We start from the raw sequence: 17,591 nt of genomic DNA on the forward strand, positions 1-17,591 counted from the left end.
CAGAGATGCTTAGCGAATCAGGGTGCATATGTGCATGTACTTCTGTTAGGTAAATGCATTGCCTGTCCTGCTCCCCATGTGGCATGGTTTCTCTTCTTCCCCAGTAGTACTGGCTTCTCTTGCCCCAGCAACCACCAGCTCCATCCAGCACTGTAGTGACTGTGGCTTGCTCTAAAGGAGGGACTATGGGCAGAAAGATGTATCAGACAAGGGACTTTGTAGAAGATAGGCAGTATTAATAAGACAAAAAAGACAATTGACTGAACAGTGTGTTTCACACACTGAAATGTATGATCTGGACCATGCAGGCTCTGAGAATTCTCACCAGAACCCAAGGCAGGGTTGAATTGCTGGGAGCAATTAGATTCAGCAGATGGACCACACCGGGGCTGATATTTCATGACTGGGATTTCAGATTTTGTGACTCCAGGGGAGACAGGTACAATATATGGGAGCCAAGCGCATGTATTTCCCCCTTCCAGCCAAAGCCGCAGGCTTGGGACCTTGAGTAGCAAAACTAAGGTGACAATTGATCTTCATGTGGGCAGTTTTTGAATTACATTCTCAGAAATATGGTTCACTGGAAATTTCAAAATGTTTGGGTTTTGGTCCAAATCAAAACAAAGTAAACAGAAAAGAGTGAAAAATAAAAGTATTTCCACTGAACTGGAAATTGTTATTTTTGGTCAGCTCAGCAGTAGGATTATTAGAGAAAAGAAGTACAGAAAACAATCAGGGGTATCTAGTGGGAATGGCCCACTAGAATTGACTATTGTATCAGCCTCCTCCCTGAGAGGGGACTAAAGTAACTTGATAAAGCAGAGTCAGAGCCAAGAGGCAATAAAGTAACTATCAATATACCTAGGGAAAACACTGGGATGGAGGTGAGTTATTTCAGGTAAAGGGAAATTTTGATACACAAATAAATGGATTTTTGCAGACCATTAATATATTTAAGCATGAAATAAGATGAATACTCATAACCGTTGGAGAAGCTGAGTTCTGATGTCCCAGACTCAAAGTCATGTTGCTTAAAATGGGATTTGAGAGAGTTTGAGACCATTAGATGACACAGTAGCTGGAAACAGTGGACTAGAATCCTGTATATATGCTGCAGAGGATGTGTTGAAGAACATTATCCTTCCCCCTCTGCTCATGTGAGTAGGTAGGTGTGAGTCAGTGGTGTGTACCTGTAGCTCATGACACCTAGCTGTCAGGATGTATGTAGGCTCTATACCTGATCCTATGAATTGGAGATGTCTGTGTTTCACTTTTCAGCAGTTACTCAAAACTTTCCTCCCATTTCTGGTTTTGCTCGGTAAAATTCATTAAAATTGGAAGATGTGAGAAAAAAATAAATGCACCAGTCCCAACATATGTGTAGATTTACAGACATGACAACATTTTGTTGGAATCACTGAAATACATACGTATCAAATACAGTAATCTTACTGTTGTAATGCTTTTCTTCCAGCCCCAGCCCAGACTACCCAGCTGTACACTTCTCTCAATTTCTCCACTGCAAATAAATGGATGGGGCCTGAAGGTCTCAGTCCTTTAAGTAGCTATGAATTATCATCCTTGAGCTTCCACAGAAACAGTGTCTGTGCTCCACAAGTAACAGAAGATATACTCTCTTACATGGTATGTTTCCAGAATTACAAACTTTCCTTACATTTCCCTGCTCTCAGGAAAGTGAATGGCTTGTTTCATGTTTTAAGTTAAACTTCAAGAACCCAACAGGAATACTCCAGTGGCTCTCCTGGGCAGAGGCTTTAGCCAGGCATGGATTGATCTGGGAGTAAGGGCAGAGGCAAACAGACCTTTAAGTCTGTGCCCCTTGTGTGTGACAGAGACACAACCCTGGCTGCTGGCCACCTCATTGTATCAGGGCTACATCTGCCCCAGGGGTAACAGCTGAAAACTACTGCTTCAAAGATATAAAAGACTGAATTTATGAAAATGGGAAACAGCAGTTTTGTGACAGTTTCTTACTAGAGGAAGCGCACATAAACACAGTGTGTAATGGGTGTACAATACAGCACATGAGCACAATCACTAGAGTGTAAGTTGCTAAACAGCATGTATGCAAGTAGCACAAGTCTCAATATTACAGGGACCTCCTCTTGGCTGTGTCAAATATTTTACAGGATTATTTCTGTACGAGCTATTTCTAGATGTGGCCTGTGACAGAATTTTCTGCTGGCTGGATATCTAAGCATCTGTTTACAAGAGTCAGGACAGATGGAATGTTATCAAGTACAGTCTAAGGGAACTGGAAAGGACACATCTGCTGGTGCTCCTCTTCAGAGCTACAGCTGTTGTGATTAAAAATAAAGTAAAAAAACCACTAAAATACTAGGTACATGTCACTGCCATTGTGTGAAGGCATTTAAACATTGCATTTGCAAATGACTTCAGGGCTGATTATCTAAACTACACTGGGCTCAAGTCAACAATGACAAATAAAAGAACAATTCAACTTTGATAAAAGCCCTCTTTTCCCTGTTTGGCTGTTTGGTCTTCCTGTTTCTTCTGCTTATTTGGTCAGTCATGTAAAAATCCTTTTAAAGAAATCTTCAAAGAAAAAGAACAGGGAAAATGTTACATGCTTAGATTTAATTTTATATATCATTTGTCACTCTGTACATGTCCCTCTGTATCACTCTGTTTGTATGTGATCGTTTTGAGTCCATAAAGTAAATCCGAAAAATTTAGTTTTAAAAAAATATGTGAGATGGAGAGGATTGTGACAAGCCAGGTTAAAAGCATGAGGATATGAAGGAAATCAACAAGAGGAGTAAGGATATCTAAAATATGACCACAAAAATGACCTTGTCGGAAAAACATACATACATGAATAAGAAAACTCACATAATAGGACTATCTAGTAGTAGAGGATATAGTTCTGCACTGGTCCTGAACTCCAGACAGGTGAGGAAGTTGGACTCGTTGAAAGAATCTGGGTGACAGTGAAAGAAGAGGAGGAGATGACTGCTACTGTTGTTAGACCAAACCACCCAAACAGAGCATATCTGCTGTGGGAGCCCTTTTTATGGATAACATGACAAATCATTCAACGCACAGGACCAAATCGTCACAAGAGAATTTAGCTGTCCAAAGAATGAGTATGAAAGAAAAACATCAGGACAGAGATCACTTAAAGTAAACTGAAAAGCTTTAGTCACCATTTCTGGTGCTGTAGAAAAAAGAGACAGAGGGGAGGCTCTTCTGGATGTGGTTCTAGACAGTGAAGTGTAGCTATTTGAGAACAGGGCAATGAAAGGCAACTTGGAGACAGTGATTCTGAAATTATAGTTTGCAATCCTAAGAAATAAAATAGAGGAAAAGGAGAATATCATGGACTTGAACTGGCAGGCTTTCACTAACTCAAGTCAACAACAAAGTCAAAGGAAAATGTAACTAAGTTGTTATGGCAGAAATCATAAGCTATTGCTAAGAAGGGAAAAGTACTGACAGATGAGTTTAGGTAAACCAAAAGCTTTTAATTGATCTCAGGCTCCCAAAGTTCCACCTGGAAAGTGGAAATCATATCAAATTCTAAAACATAAAATAACAACACATGTGTAAAACCCAATCAGAAAACTAAGGTACAAACCCAACGTACAGCTAGGAAACATGGCAGAAGGTAACGTGCATTAATAATATGGAAGAACAAGGAAAATGTTGAAGGTTTTCCTGTCTATTTGGGGGAGCGGAGAGAAGGAGATGACATAACTGATGATCCCAAGAAGGTCAGAGTATTTAAAACCTGTCAGCTGCAGGCACATGACTAGCATAATTAACATTCATGACAAAGGGTTAAGAAGTCAATCTAAAACAAGGAAGAAATAGGGCAGGAGAGCATTACCAAATGTTCTCAAGTCAGCCAGACCAGATAGACTATAGCCTGGATATTTTAAGAAAGGGGTGAATTAGTCAGATTAGCTATTCCTTGAGAATTTGTGAAACATGGCTAAGAGATATAAGACTGGGAAAGCACAAAAATAATGGCTGTGTTTTAGAAAAAAGACAGGAGACAACAGAGGAAGAAGACCCTGGAAATAATAAACTAATCAATTTAACTTTAACTCATAGAGAAAAAAATCTAGAATCTATCAAACTATTTGCAAACACTTGAAAAAATAGCAGAAAAAGTAATAGCATTAAAACTAATTTGCTAATGCACATCTTTTGTAGCCCATTTACTTTACTTTGATACTATCATATCACAGAATTAGGGTTTTACAGGGAGCTGGTTTTGTTACAACTTTTTATTAACAATCTGGTTAATAGTCTTATTAAACTTGCAGATGAGACAAAGTTGGAAAGAAGAGCAAACATAAATGTGTTGGAAGACATAATTCAAATTTAGAGTTATCTTGAGAAATTGCAGTCATGGAATGACCAATGGATGAAATGCAACAGGGATGATGTACTGAATTTAGGTGGAATTAATAAATTTTTTTAAAAAAATATAGGCCAGGGAATGACTTTTTAAGAATTAATTTTCTAGAGAAGTACCTAGAGATAATAGATCACAAATCAAAAATGTATCAAAAATAACAATCTACTGCAAATGCAAGACACAAGGAATATTCTGTCATCTATAAATAGCAGTACAGACTTCAAGCCTTCCTCTTCTCAGCACTGCTAGAACATCAGGTAGAGGACTTGGTCCCTTTGGGGCACTATACTTCAGAAAAGACATAGGCCAGCTGGAGAAAGCCCAAAAGAGTGCAAGTGATTAGAGGCAAAGTGAATGTTATTTACAATGAGAGCTTTTAAAAATAGAGATTATTTGGCCTAAGACAAAGACTGAAGAGTACATGGCAATTCTTTTCAAACAAGAAGAGAATAATCTGACCACCATTTTCACCATGAATAGAAGAATGTAGGAATTTAAATTGTAGCAAGAAAAATAAGAGTTAGACATTAAGGAAAACATTCTATAATAAACTTGTGAATTTCTGATAAAGGTAGGTTTGGTATGTAGAGGGGTCTTTAACACCGAGACTTTTCAAAAAAGCTAGTAGAGAAAATACCAAGAATTAGGTAAAGACAGTTAATCCTTCTCTGGGACACATGAATGAGCTACCTCAGGAATAGGTAACTTGTGGGTTTCAGCTGCATTTGGCTCCTCAGTAATTCAAATGCCGTTACCATGTCAAAATGATGACATGTCAGGCATGTCAAGATGTCAAGAACATGACGAGCAGGTGGTCGGTTCTAGTATGGGAGCTACTGCTCAGTCTGAGCCTCCACCTATGAAAAGAAGTAGTCTTTAGGTCCTGTTTAGAGTGAAGTCACCTATTTCTCTGGAACCCAGCTTTATATTCCCAGCCTGCCCCCATCCCATGATGGAACTCTGGAGTCCTGTAACGCTTGTTTTTTGGCCTCTCCAAGACTATCCAAGGTAAAGCATTGTTATGAAACTCTATTAATCCGAAAAGCTAGGCACTTCTCGAATGGGATGAATCTTGAGGTCGTTTCTCTGCCAGCTGACTGTTGCCCTCACTGTGTTTCAGTACTGTTATGAGGGTTGAGAATCATCAAAGTACAAGCATGCAGGATGAAAAGACGCTGAAATAATTGTGTGCAACAATTTTACCCAGGAAGTGGTTGAGGCACAAAGGACGTTAGATCATGTCGGTGGACAGCCAAACTTTTTTCTGCAAATGAAATAGAAAGTCCGTGAGAGAACCCCATGGAGGAGAGAAGGACTTAGGCAAGAACAAAAAGGTCCAGAGATCTGCATTTTGACTGTAAGGTAGTTATGGCTCAATTAAGATTTCTGAAGGGAGAACTATCAGTGTAATCCCATTAATAAAAAGGGCTCTATAATAGGAAAACCAAGGAACTACAGACCAGTGGGTTTAACTTTTACACCTGAGTATATGGGTGATGCAGAATAGGATTGGGAAGCATGTGAATGAACATGGTCTTTTTGAAGAGTCAAAGTGCTACCTCACATCATTTTATGAACTTCCACATCTACAACAGTATTCCGCTTTGAAAGATACTTCTCTGTGAGCATTTGCATGATGTTCTAACAAAATAATATTAAGAAAAGTTTCCTCTTCTGATGTTATGTTTTTCTCAAAATGATGAGTTTAAAAAAACCAAGCTCTTCATAAAAGGTTAATGTCATCCTCAATACAAATAGTATCAGTTATGTACGGAAGGCAACAACATGTATTTCGTCAGCCTGTCTCAAATCCCTTGCTGTCACATATGCTTAAGACCTGTCAATTATAGACTTTAAGCTGAATCATAAATTAAAGGTTGTTGCTGTTCCTGGGACTAGTAGACTTAGGAAAACAACAAACAAAGTTATTCTGTGGTTTTGTTTACATTCTTCAACCAGCCAATGAAATTAAAATCTTATACTTTATACACTGTGCCCTTGGTGAAATTCTTGTCTGTTGTCTTTTGTATGGCAACACTGGTGTTTTAGCTTAGAGTACCCAAATAATCAGACACAGCCTCTACCCTAGCTTCCATGATATCCTTTCCACCTAAATCTGAAAGACAAAAGAACTTGGGGCAGACAGGGGGAATATGTAGCAAAAGTTGCAGAAAAATGCTTATAAAACGAGTATAGACAATGAGTCCATGCTCTGAGCAATAAAATGTAAAATACTTAGAAAAGTGAACATTCTCTATTGTCGGAATTTAGGAATCTAAGTGTGGGAAAGCAATCCAAGAAAGCCTTGTTAGTGTGCTTTTTGAGACACTGTAGACACTAACATTTTAGGCAGAATCTTCACCAGACACCTAACTTGTGGTGTTGGCAGAAGGAAGTGGAGGACAATGTGGACACATAGGTGCTGGAAGTGGTCTTAGGCTCTGGACTCCAGTTTTGCAGTACGCACGTGGTCACAATCTTCAATAAGGACGGAAAACAGTAAGGATGGGGTTCAGCTAAGATCCACAGGACTATATTTGCACATTGCTTATTTCAAAATTGATTGCTGTTTTTCTTTGTTCATTTGCAATACTTCTGGTTAATGTAACATCTAGGATGCAGGACAGCCTGCGTAGTGGTGGAAGCAGGCCAGGACACCAGCTTTGAAATTCCTTACCTTGAAAAAAAAAAAGACCACTGAATATAGTGGCTGAAACAAAATCTTCACTTCTACTCTCTCCATCTCCCTTCTTCTGAAAGAAAGCAACCAGAATACCTCCATTGTCACTTTTCATTTCCCAGAGAAGCTGGAAGTCAATGTATTCATTACACAGTCAGCTAAGCCGTCATTTTATATTAGTTGTAGATAATGACATGATGGATGCCTTAGAAATAACAGAAAGAGAAAGCAAGAGAGTGCAGGACATGTAAGAGTGTTCCTTCATTTTCCTCTCTCACTTTTCCTGTGCCTTCTTATCCTGCATGCATGTTCATACTGATTCCTTGGAGATTAGGTCCTTGAAGAAAATCCTCTGTTTCCACAGATATTTGTTGGTTAGGTAATTATTCTGCTCTCGTATAAAGTATTCAGGGGAGCTTTAGTCTGTAGCTTTAAAGGAAGTAACCCAGACAACCCACAACCTAAAATTTTCCACATATCCAGAGGCTGAGAGCAGAGCTGCTATTAAATATTGTTTTTATTTTTGCATACAGCAAGCACTGTGCATTCCCAGCCCTTGGTACAAGTCTGATCATGGTTGGAATATGCATTTTATTAGTGTGGTTTCTTTTCATGACAAGCAGTCGTGTGCCGTAACAAAATAACCTAAATGGTACTTTTTATGCAGTTTATGATGGAAATTTAGATTAAAAGAATGCCTATTTTCTTTGTTATTCTTATTTCTTAGATGAATAGAGAACATTAAGAAGGTGGAGTGAGGAAAGAGGAGGCATTAATCTACCTACAGCACAAATTTTGACTTTCTCCTATCCTATGAACAGAAATTTTAATGGAAAACATACTATATGCTTAAAAGATTTATTTACTCCCCACAAAGGTTATCATGTTTCACGTAGCATCATTGAACTTTTTTCTTAAGTTTTCTAAAGTCATGACATAAAGGGGAATTCACACATTCATGTGAATTATTCTCTATCTTATTTGTAAAAGATCAATGTGTTCCTTTTACATTCCACATTTTTACATTACCATCTAGATAAGATCAGTGGAGATTAATTGAGAAAAGTTGTTGTATTACTAAAAAATAGATTTGTAGTTCCTGTGCCTGGAGGCCAGTAACAAGTGGAGTACCACAGGACTGATGCTTGTACCTGTCCTGTTTAACATCTGTAGCAATGATCCGGAGGAGGTGCTGTGCACTCTCAACAGGTTTGCAGATAACACCAAACTGGAGTGACCAGTCAATACACTCAAGGGCAGGGCTGTCTTCCAGTGGGACCTAGACAGCCTGGGGGAATGGGCTGATGGGAACTGTGCAAAATTCTGCCAGGACAAATGCAAAATCCTGCTCTGGGAAGAAAGAGGCCTATGCAGCTATACAAGCTGAGGACTGACTGTGAGGGGAGCAGTCATGCTGAAAAAGACCTTGTGGACTTGGTAGACAGCAACTTGCTATATGCCCTGGCAGAAGTGAAGGCCAACAGCATCATGGGCTGTGTGAACAGGAGCACAGCCAACAGGTCAAGATAAGTGATTAATCCCCCTCCACCTGGCAGTCATGAGATAACATCTTACACACTGCATCCTTTTTCCCCTTCCCTACAAGAGAGATATTGGCAAACTGGAGCAGGATGCTCAGGGGCTGGAGCATCAGCCTTGCAAGGGGAGACTGAGGGACAGGGCTGCGTCAGCCTGGAGAAGGGAAGGCTTTGAGGCATGTCAGAGCAGCTTCCTCCTTACTACAAGTAGGTCTTGGGAAGACAGACCCAGGGTCTCCACAGCAGTGCATGTGGCAGGAGGAGAGACAATGAGCGTAAGCTAAAATGAGAAGGCCAGAGAAGGAAGGAAACCTTTTTCCCATGAGGACAGTGCAGCAATGGAGCAGGTTGCCCCAGGATGTTGTGTGGTTTCCATCCCTGGAAGTTTTTGAAACCCAACAGGGTAAAGTCCCGAGCAACAAGGTTTGACTTCTTCACTGACCCTGCATCAAGCAGGACATTGGACAAGGGAGCTCCTGAGGTCCTTTCCAAGCTGAATTCTCCTGCAATTCTATGATTGTGCTAAATAAAAAGCAAAGAAAATAGATAAAATCATAGTTTTAAGCTGCAGGTAAGAATGTGGAATATGAACAATGTCTGGATTTAATCTCAGTCTCCTGCAGTTTTTCATGCGGTTTTGAAAAATAAAAACTGGGTTTGTAATTTAATATAAATAGTTCCTCACTCACGAGAAACATGTTCATAATCACTTAAACCATATAGAATCTCAGACTACTCAGACTAGACCTCGGAACATCAGGCCTTGTCTAAAAGCTCAGCAGGTAGAGCAATATCAATTAAGAGTGCATTTTGCAATACTGTATTGGCAAAATGCCCAGTAACAAAAAAGTCACTTTATTTCCTTCCAGTATAAACTCTAACAGCCAAAGAAATACTTTTTTTCTAGCATGGACCCTGCATGTGGACCCCATTATATTGATCTAGAAATGTATATATTAACATAGCTTTTGCTGACAATAGAAAACTATTGCCTGCTAAACCAAGCAACCAGAGTTCAACTGGTGTAACTCCACCTACGACAGATTTTAGCAGTATAGCTACCTTTATGCTGCACAGTCACAGACTTAAACCAGTGCTTGCACTAGGCATTCACAGCTAGTCTTGCAGAAATTACTGCCAATAATAATAAAAAGTGCACTAGCTGCAGCCACTTTAAAGTGAAGGAACCTCTTCCATATGAAGAACTATTATGAACTGAGCTGTTGGAATCCTATTTGACATCCTGTTGATAAAACTGCTTTATATGCTAACACAAACAGAGAGCAAAACCACACTGAGCCATCATTTTGTCTTCTGTGCCTGGTTCCAGAGCATCATCTTCAGAAAGGAGAGGACTTTCACTGGAATGGACTGCAGTGGCAACCGTGTGTGCAGAGGAGAGTACTTACATTAGCTGGTGTTGGTATTATTGGCTATTATGTCAGAACAAATGTTCAGGATTCCAGTACCTTTACTAAATGTATTCAAGCCAGGCTTTCTTTTCTAGGCTTTTTAAGGGTATAGGAGGGAATCTGGAAAATGCAACGTAAATGAAAAAGTGAAGTACATAGGCACACATGAATTTACATATAGTTTGAAAGGTAGATGTTTCCTAACAGCTGTCTAAAGAATGTAATCAATTCCTATATTGTTGCTGAGCTAAATTTAAGATTCGTGCTTCATAAAATACCAAACTCAAATATGCTGAAGCTAATTTCTGTTGATGATTAAAATACTACCACAGATTAGCCGCACAGAGTAAGTTTATTATAATATCCACCCAAATCCTCCAGTGAAACTGAGAATACTAGGTATTAAAAGAAAGACTGACTTTTTTTTTTTTTTTTTTTAAGAGAGAAGCCAAGAGATCACTGGCCATTTATTATGTTATTTACTTGTATTGGAGCAATGAAGAAAATTCAAAATATGTGTCCTACAGACATGTAACTCACACCCTTGTGCTTTTGCAACTCCAGGACTAACTGTAGACAGTGTAGAAACTTGAAAACTAATTTATGGGTGAAGCCTTAATTAATAATAATTTTTTTTTAAAATCTCATTTTCCAACTTCAGAGAATCTATTTCACAAACTTTCAAACCCCTCCTACATCTGTATTGATGACCTTCACCCCTCCAAAGTCCTTCTGCCATCCCAAGCCAAGACCCCAACTCAGCACCTACCTATACTCGTACCTGTCTCCTGCCTTCCCAGCCCCATCCACACCCCCACAAGCTTTCTGACTGAAAATTACTTTGGCCGCTTTTGCCTAAATTTGGTCTTGTTGACAATGAACTGTGACTGACATTAATCCCCATGAAACTAAACCACCTGCCATGTGAAGAAGTAAAAAACTGTTGTCTAGTCCAGGGAGGAATGAAGCCTGAATATATAATACTGATCTACCAATTTATTGGTATTTTTATAAATATTATATTTATTAATATTAATATTATATATGCTATATAATTATAAATTATACACATTAATACTAATAATTATTATAATAATTATTATTATATAATTATATAATTATTTATATATTATAATTATTTGTATTAATAGTACTCTACCAATTTATTATTATCTACGCTTATTCCTACATATAATGACAGAGCAGTAAAGTATTTTCTCTGGTTTATCTCTGAGGTATTTTATATGTTCAGCTCTAACTGCTACTTGGCCAATACAATACAGTTTATAATAATCTCAGATCTTATTATGTTACAGGAATGTTGTTTTAAACTAACAGCGTGAACATCTCTGAAGCTAGAATACAAGTCTTCTCTCTTAACCCAGTGCTCCAAGCACAAAACTAGAAAGTCAGGATCAGGCCTGTGGTTGCAGGTTCTAACCCATTGAGTTACTACTCATACTTTGCCATAGCTTCAGTAGCAGCAGGCAACAATGAAAGGCCTGAGGAACAACTGCCAGTTTGGCAGCACAGGCATCTCTCGGGAGATGTGGATATGAATCCCCTAACCAGTGGTAAGACCTGAAACTTAACGTCCTTTGCACATACATTAATGGAAGGGCTATGGTATTGCTTGACACTGTTGAAAGAATGTAAAGTTCTCTTTCCACCATTCTTCAAATGAGGAAAGGCCAGGAGATGGTTCTGGTGTTGGAATGAGAAAGATGTGTGTGTGCCCTTACTTGAAGACCTCAGCGACGCCCAGTAGCACAGCTCCTGGCGTAAGAAGAAGGGAAGGGCAGCACCAATCCGAGCAGTGAAAGGTGCCAGAAACGGCACCGTCCCTGGCCACTGTAACCCAACAGCTTCACGTGGTGGCACCAGCATTTGTGTTCATTGAACCACAGCTGGGGGGACTGGGGTGAGCTACGATTCTGTTCTATTTCGGGTTAATTTCAGAATGAGCTCTGCATTGTGGTTTGTCACAGCTGAAGTCACCTTTGCACACGTGGGTCTATCCCTGGTACTTTGTTAACGTAAATGGTAACTAAATAAAATAAACTGATGACACTGTGCTCATTTTGACTGTTTTCCTTCCAAAAGTGTTTCTCAAAAGAGAAATTTTTATTATTGCAAGAAAAGCCCAAGCAGTCGTTCTCCCTTTTGGTGTAGCTCATGTCTACACCCACATGACAGCCCTGTGTGTGCTCTGCCACACACCCGGTCGAGGTCGGTGCCCATCCGAGCACTTTCAGCCGTTCAAAACCACTTCGCTTCTACCGGGCAGCCGCGCGTGTGGCACGCTGACACCCCCTCCTCCCTAAAGACGGATTCACCGCTCCCCGAACACAGTCCCGGGCGCCAGCCCTGCCCTTACCGGCACACGCCGGGGCCGGAGCGCCGGCACTGCTCGCCCCCGATGGCCGCGGGGATGCCTCCGGCGGCCGCTCCGGGGGAGCGGGGCAACTCCTCCGCGCAGCCCCCCGCGCCCGCAGCGCGGAGCTGGCGCCCCGTGGGGGCAGCTCTCCCCACCGCCGGGCAGGGAGACGCGCTGCAGTAGCCGCCGCCTTCCCCTAGACGGAGCCCCGCGGCGCAGTGAAAGTGTCAGGCAGCGGCCCGGGCTGCGGGGCGGCCACCCGCGCTCCCGGGGACGCGCCGAGCCGCCCCGGCCCCCCCGCCAGACATGTTCCCCGGCGCGCCGCCGGCCCCGCTCCCGACCCCCCCGTGTCCGCGCCGGGCGGGCGGCCAGCTGCGAGCGGGGCGCGGCGGACACGGGGGGGGGAGGAGGCGGAGGCGGCCGCGGAGCGTCCCGGCAGGCAAGGCAGCGCCGGGGGAGCGGCGGCCAGCGAAGTGGGCGCTGGCGGTGCCGGTGCTGGCGGTGCCGGTGCTGGTGCCGCCGCAGGGGGGGAGCGGAGGTGGGCGGGCGGTGGGTGCGCGGGGAGGGGCGGAGGGGGCCGCGCTTCCCGCCGTCCCCCGCCCCGGGCTGGCCTCCCGCCCCGCCCCGCCCCGCCCCGCGAGAGGGGTGCGGGCTCAGCCCCGCGCCCCGCCGCCCTCGCGCGCTGTTGTCGGTCGTTGCCGTTTCAGAAGTCAGCGCCGGCCCCGGGCGGACGGAGCGCGATGCCCGGTGGTGCCGCCGCCGCGGCGGCCGCTCGCTGAGGCGCTCCCATGGTGCCGGCGCCCCGGCCTGGGGGGGGGCCGCGCCCGCCGCGACGCCGAAACTCGGGGGAAGTTTCTGAGCGAGTCGGTGAGTACCGGGAGGCGGCTCCGCGCCCCTCCCCGCCGGTCGCGTCCCGCGTGGGGCGGCTTCCGCGCCCCCGGCCCCGGCGGCGGGCCGCGGTGCGGCTCCTGTCGGGCTTCGCCTCCCGCCCGGCCGGCTTTCGCCGGGGGGTGGCGGCGGGGGGTTGTGAGCAGCCGCCGGCCCCGGTCGGCGTCGGAGCCCTCCGGGAGCGTGGCCGCCCGGCGTGGGCAGCGCGGCGCCGGAGCCGGGCCGCGGGCGTCAGCTCCGGCCGGGGCCCCGCGGCTGGGGCGGCTGGCGGGGGGCGAAAAGTCCTGTGACCCCGCATGGAGTGGGCGGTGAGGGGCCGTGACCCGGGGGGAAGCGTGGCCTTGGAGGTCTGCAGAGACAGAGCGCTTCAGAAAAACCTGATCTTCTCTGTGGACTTGGATTTAAAAAGCAGAGCGAGATCGGTACATGAGCTGCCAGCGTCTCTGTCTTCCCTGCTGTCACGACCTAATCAGAGTTTCTCTTCTGTGTGGTTTATTCCAGTTTATACAGTTCTTAAAAAAAAACAAAACAAAACACAAAAACCCAAAAAAACCAAACCAAACTTTTTATGCCATCTATAATTGATTGCATTTCTTAGCGTGTGGTCTGCTGTAAGTATTGCACAGGAAAAAAACCGAGAATATTTGTAAAAATAAATACTGCAAATACTCTGGGCAGAAGTATATGAAAAGAGGGTGTTATTGCAGGGGAGTCACAACTAGTATTTTCTCACAGCAGTGATACTGATTACAACTCTCACGAGGCTGATTTTAGAGATCAAGTGCGTGGATATGTGTTAGTTATCTTTTCAGTAGTGTATATCTCGTTCAGAATCTAGTGTGTTATTAATTTACTGTATTCAGTCACCGCTTCACTTTCCTCCTCGTGTAGCAACTACAAAAGACCCACACCTGGTCATCTTTCTGTTAATGGTTAAATCAGAAATAAGAATGAAGCAATTAAAAAACGTGTAGCCTGCCGTTGGAGCTGGATGCCGTTTTATAAATGCTTTAAGCAAGTGTTTACTGACAGGAAAAATTGAAATTATTTACCAGGTAAAGAGAGTCTTAACTTAAATCTGAAAGATTTTTAAGTGTAGTATAGGCTTGGTTGCTCACATCCGTGATGAAAATGTAGTTGGGAATAGAATCAATATAAGGAGATTTGGTAAGATTTATTTGAATACCAGTGCTTATTTAAAAGATGCTATTTTAAATATTGAGATTAGATTGCAGTTTAGACATTTTGTGGCTCCGAGGGATAAATATAAATATTACTGAAAGTTACTCAGCTTGAAATGTTTAAATAGTAATGTGGTGTCTTTCATCTCCACCACGTCTGAGTCTCACATTACTAGAATTGTTGCTTGCCTTGTTAATTCAGGACATTAGCATGTTATAGTAATTAGAAAGGATTGGCAAACAAGACATCTTGCAATGCTTCTGGGGAGTCGTTTCTAAAATTGCCAGTAAATGGTAGTGGTACTTTTATTAAATATATGAAAATAACTGCTGAAACTTATTGTAATGGATAGCGAATAGGTGCCCCCCAGATATTCCGGAGTCAAATTCTCAGAGTATGGTAAAATATTATTTTCATTACCATGGACTGTTTCATTGTCTCCTGGTGTGGATGTATCTGCACAGTGCAGTGCAGCACCATGCAAATATATAAACTTGGGGGCTCTATAGAGGTGTTATTTTCTGCAGCACTGTGCAGCACAGCAGCACTGCTCCTAGAGAGCACTGGGGTGTCTGTGCCACACTGGGCACGTTGGGCAGATGTGCAGAGCTCAGTTCTGCACGTTTTTACTAACTGAAGTAACGTGCTACTATATGTGAGCTCTTGTGCCTGTTTTCAGTAGGAGAAGCTCAAATAAATCTTTGATGGCGATTCACTTATTTCTGGGTTGGTATCTTTCTTTTCTGTGATTTGGAGACTGAGAAAGTATAATATATATTGGTCCTTTTAGGGTATAGCTTTCACTCACAGGGTCTCTTTCCCTCAACTATATGTACGTTTCTGTTTATGTGTATATAAACTAGAGGTAGGCCTTGCTCCTATCACATGAAACTTCCTTTTGCTGCAGAAATCGGTTTTTATTAAAGATAGTATTTATCTCGAACTACTGATGGGAGCATGAAACTGAATAAATATGATATTTTGTATCTTCTCTGAAATACCAGTTTTCCATGAACAAAATAGAAGCTGTAATATTTGTCATTGAGAAAGCAACAGAGGCAGAGATGCTCTGATTTTTTTTTTTTTTTTGGTCTGATTTAAAAAAGAAAAGTTTTATCAGACACAGCAGCACTTGCATTCAGTCCAGTTGAAGCTCTTGCAATCTTAAGGTGGTGTCAAAACATTTTCAAAGCATTGCAAATAAATTAAAATTACAGGAATAACAAGAAGTGGGGATAAACTTGGTGGGTAAAGGAAGGGCAAGGATACCAGCAGTGCAATAATGCTCAGTCCACATGGGAGTCCCTAGATGATGGGTTCGCTAGAGGGTTGGTTTCCTTTAAAAAAAAAAAAAAGGATCTTCCTTATTTTTTCACCAGATATTTTATTTATCTGATGGAAAGACAAATCTTTGGCCCAGTGGAGCTGGAATGGTAATTCTGGGAAGAGGGCAGTGTGAGTAAAGCAGGCAGAGGTGGCAGGGTTGCTGCTACAGTCGTGGTGAAGGTGAAAGACTGACGCAACGAGATACTAGCTTGGCAGGAAGAGATTTATGTCAGGACTTGAAGGAACACTTTGTGCTCAAATTGTTTATCACAAGGGAAATCTTTCTTTATAGTATACGAATCCCAATTTAAGTTCTTTGTATGAGGTGGGTGTCATTTTAATTTGTGAGGTATGTAACAAGCATCCTCTTACCAAAGAGCTGGTTCTCAGTGTATAAGAAACATTTTTTTTCCCAGTAAATTGTAAAGGTGTTGCCTGGCAGAGATGGATGTTGCCCATGTCACATTTACTGCAAATTATGAAATGAAAATAAATTCAAGTGTGGTATTTTATTGACCTTAAAAGATATTCTATTGAAAAGAGAATCATCACCAGAAATTTTTTTTCATTCATAAGTTAATATAAATTTCAGAAGTGCTTCACAGTAGCAGGGTGGTTTGCAATAGGGTAGGACTTAATGTCTTAACTAAACAAGGTAATTTTCCTTACTGTTTGATGTGAGGATGTAAATGAATATTAAAATTGTTTTTACTGAAGGAGTAACTGCTGGAAAACACCCTTGTTCAGTCTGCTTCAAGCAGTGATGGTAACTGATGCATGAGTTACTTGTATTAAATGTGTAGCTGCGTGCACACAGGCACTGGACTGGGTTCAGAGTAACCTTTCAGGTGTAAAGTTGTCCCACTTTGTCATCCATGTAGTCAGTAGCTGAAGGATTATAGCAGTAATCAAGCATTTATGAGCTTTAAAACTCCATCTGTCATGCTATTCATACTTACCATGCTGATCACATTTATGTTAGTCTTTTGATTTTCCAAAAAATCCACTGACTGTGTTGCCAACATCCATTATCTTCTAAATCATGCTCAGTTTTATAACTTTGAGTTATTAAGATACTTCTATTTGTAACAATACAGTCAGCAATGTGATCTTTTGTCCTGCTACATGTCTGAACTAGTGATTATGTTTTGTGGAAGGGATCCACTGTCTGGGATCGTGGTCGTACGAGCGACAGTCACGTAGGGCTGCGTGGAGGATACTGGAAATGTGGTGGAGACTACAAACTCTGCGCAGGGAATGCTGATGGGAGGATATGGAGCTCTGGTAAATTTAGCAGTAAATTTTAACCTCTCTGTATTAAGAGAGTAGACACAGCACCCATTCTTCTGGTGTTGAAGGAGGAGTTATGGTTCCCTGTCCCTCCTTCTCTATAGCCATTCAGAGAGACACACAACATTAGGGTATTGCAGTGCTAGACCTGCTAGGCCTGTGCATCAGGCACAGGTGGCTACCTAGGGTAGTGCATAATGTGGGAAACTGAACTCGGTGTGAAAAGAGAAGATGCTTCACCAGCTTTACATTCATTAAGGCAGAAGATTTCTGTCTCCGATCACTTAATAAGCTTACTGCTTGTAATCCTAGAACAGAGATAATATATGAAGACATAAATCTGAATAATCAGTTGCGTTTGGGTACCATTTAAACACTTGACAATAATAGGGATGGAGATAATTAACATTAGAACTTGAAAAGCTATTTAAATACTGTCATAAATCCATTACAGTCTTCAAACTCAGTTTATAAATGGTCAGCCCAAACA

At 42.2% G+C, this 17,591-nt stretch overlaps 1 protein-coding gene across 1 annotated transcript in view; it reads left to right on the top strand.

The window, feature by feature from the left end:
* Positions 1-13,043: 13,043 nt before the first annotated feature.
* GHR (growth hormone receptor) overlaps positions 13,044-17,591 on the top strand; it is a 134,754-nt gene continuing 130,206 nt past the window's right edge. Inside the window, exon 1 of the mRNA XM_074932365.1 lies at positions 13,044-13,282. The gene's annotated coding sequence lies outside the window, so the exon portion shown is untranslated. The remainder of the gene's footprint in view (positions 13,283-17,591) is intronic.

The sequence above is a fragment of the Athene noctua genome, chromosome Z (assembly GCF_965140245.1).
Source record: "Athene noctua chromosome Z, bAthNoc1.hap1.1, whole genome shotgun sequence".
Classification (NCBI taxonomy): Eukaryota; Metazoa; Chordata; class Aves; order Strigiformes; family Strigidae; genus Athene; species Athene noctua.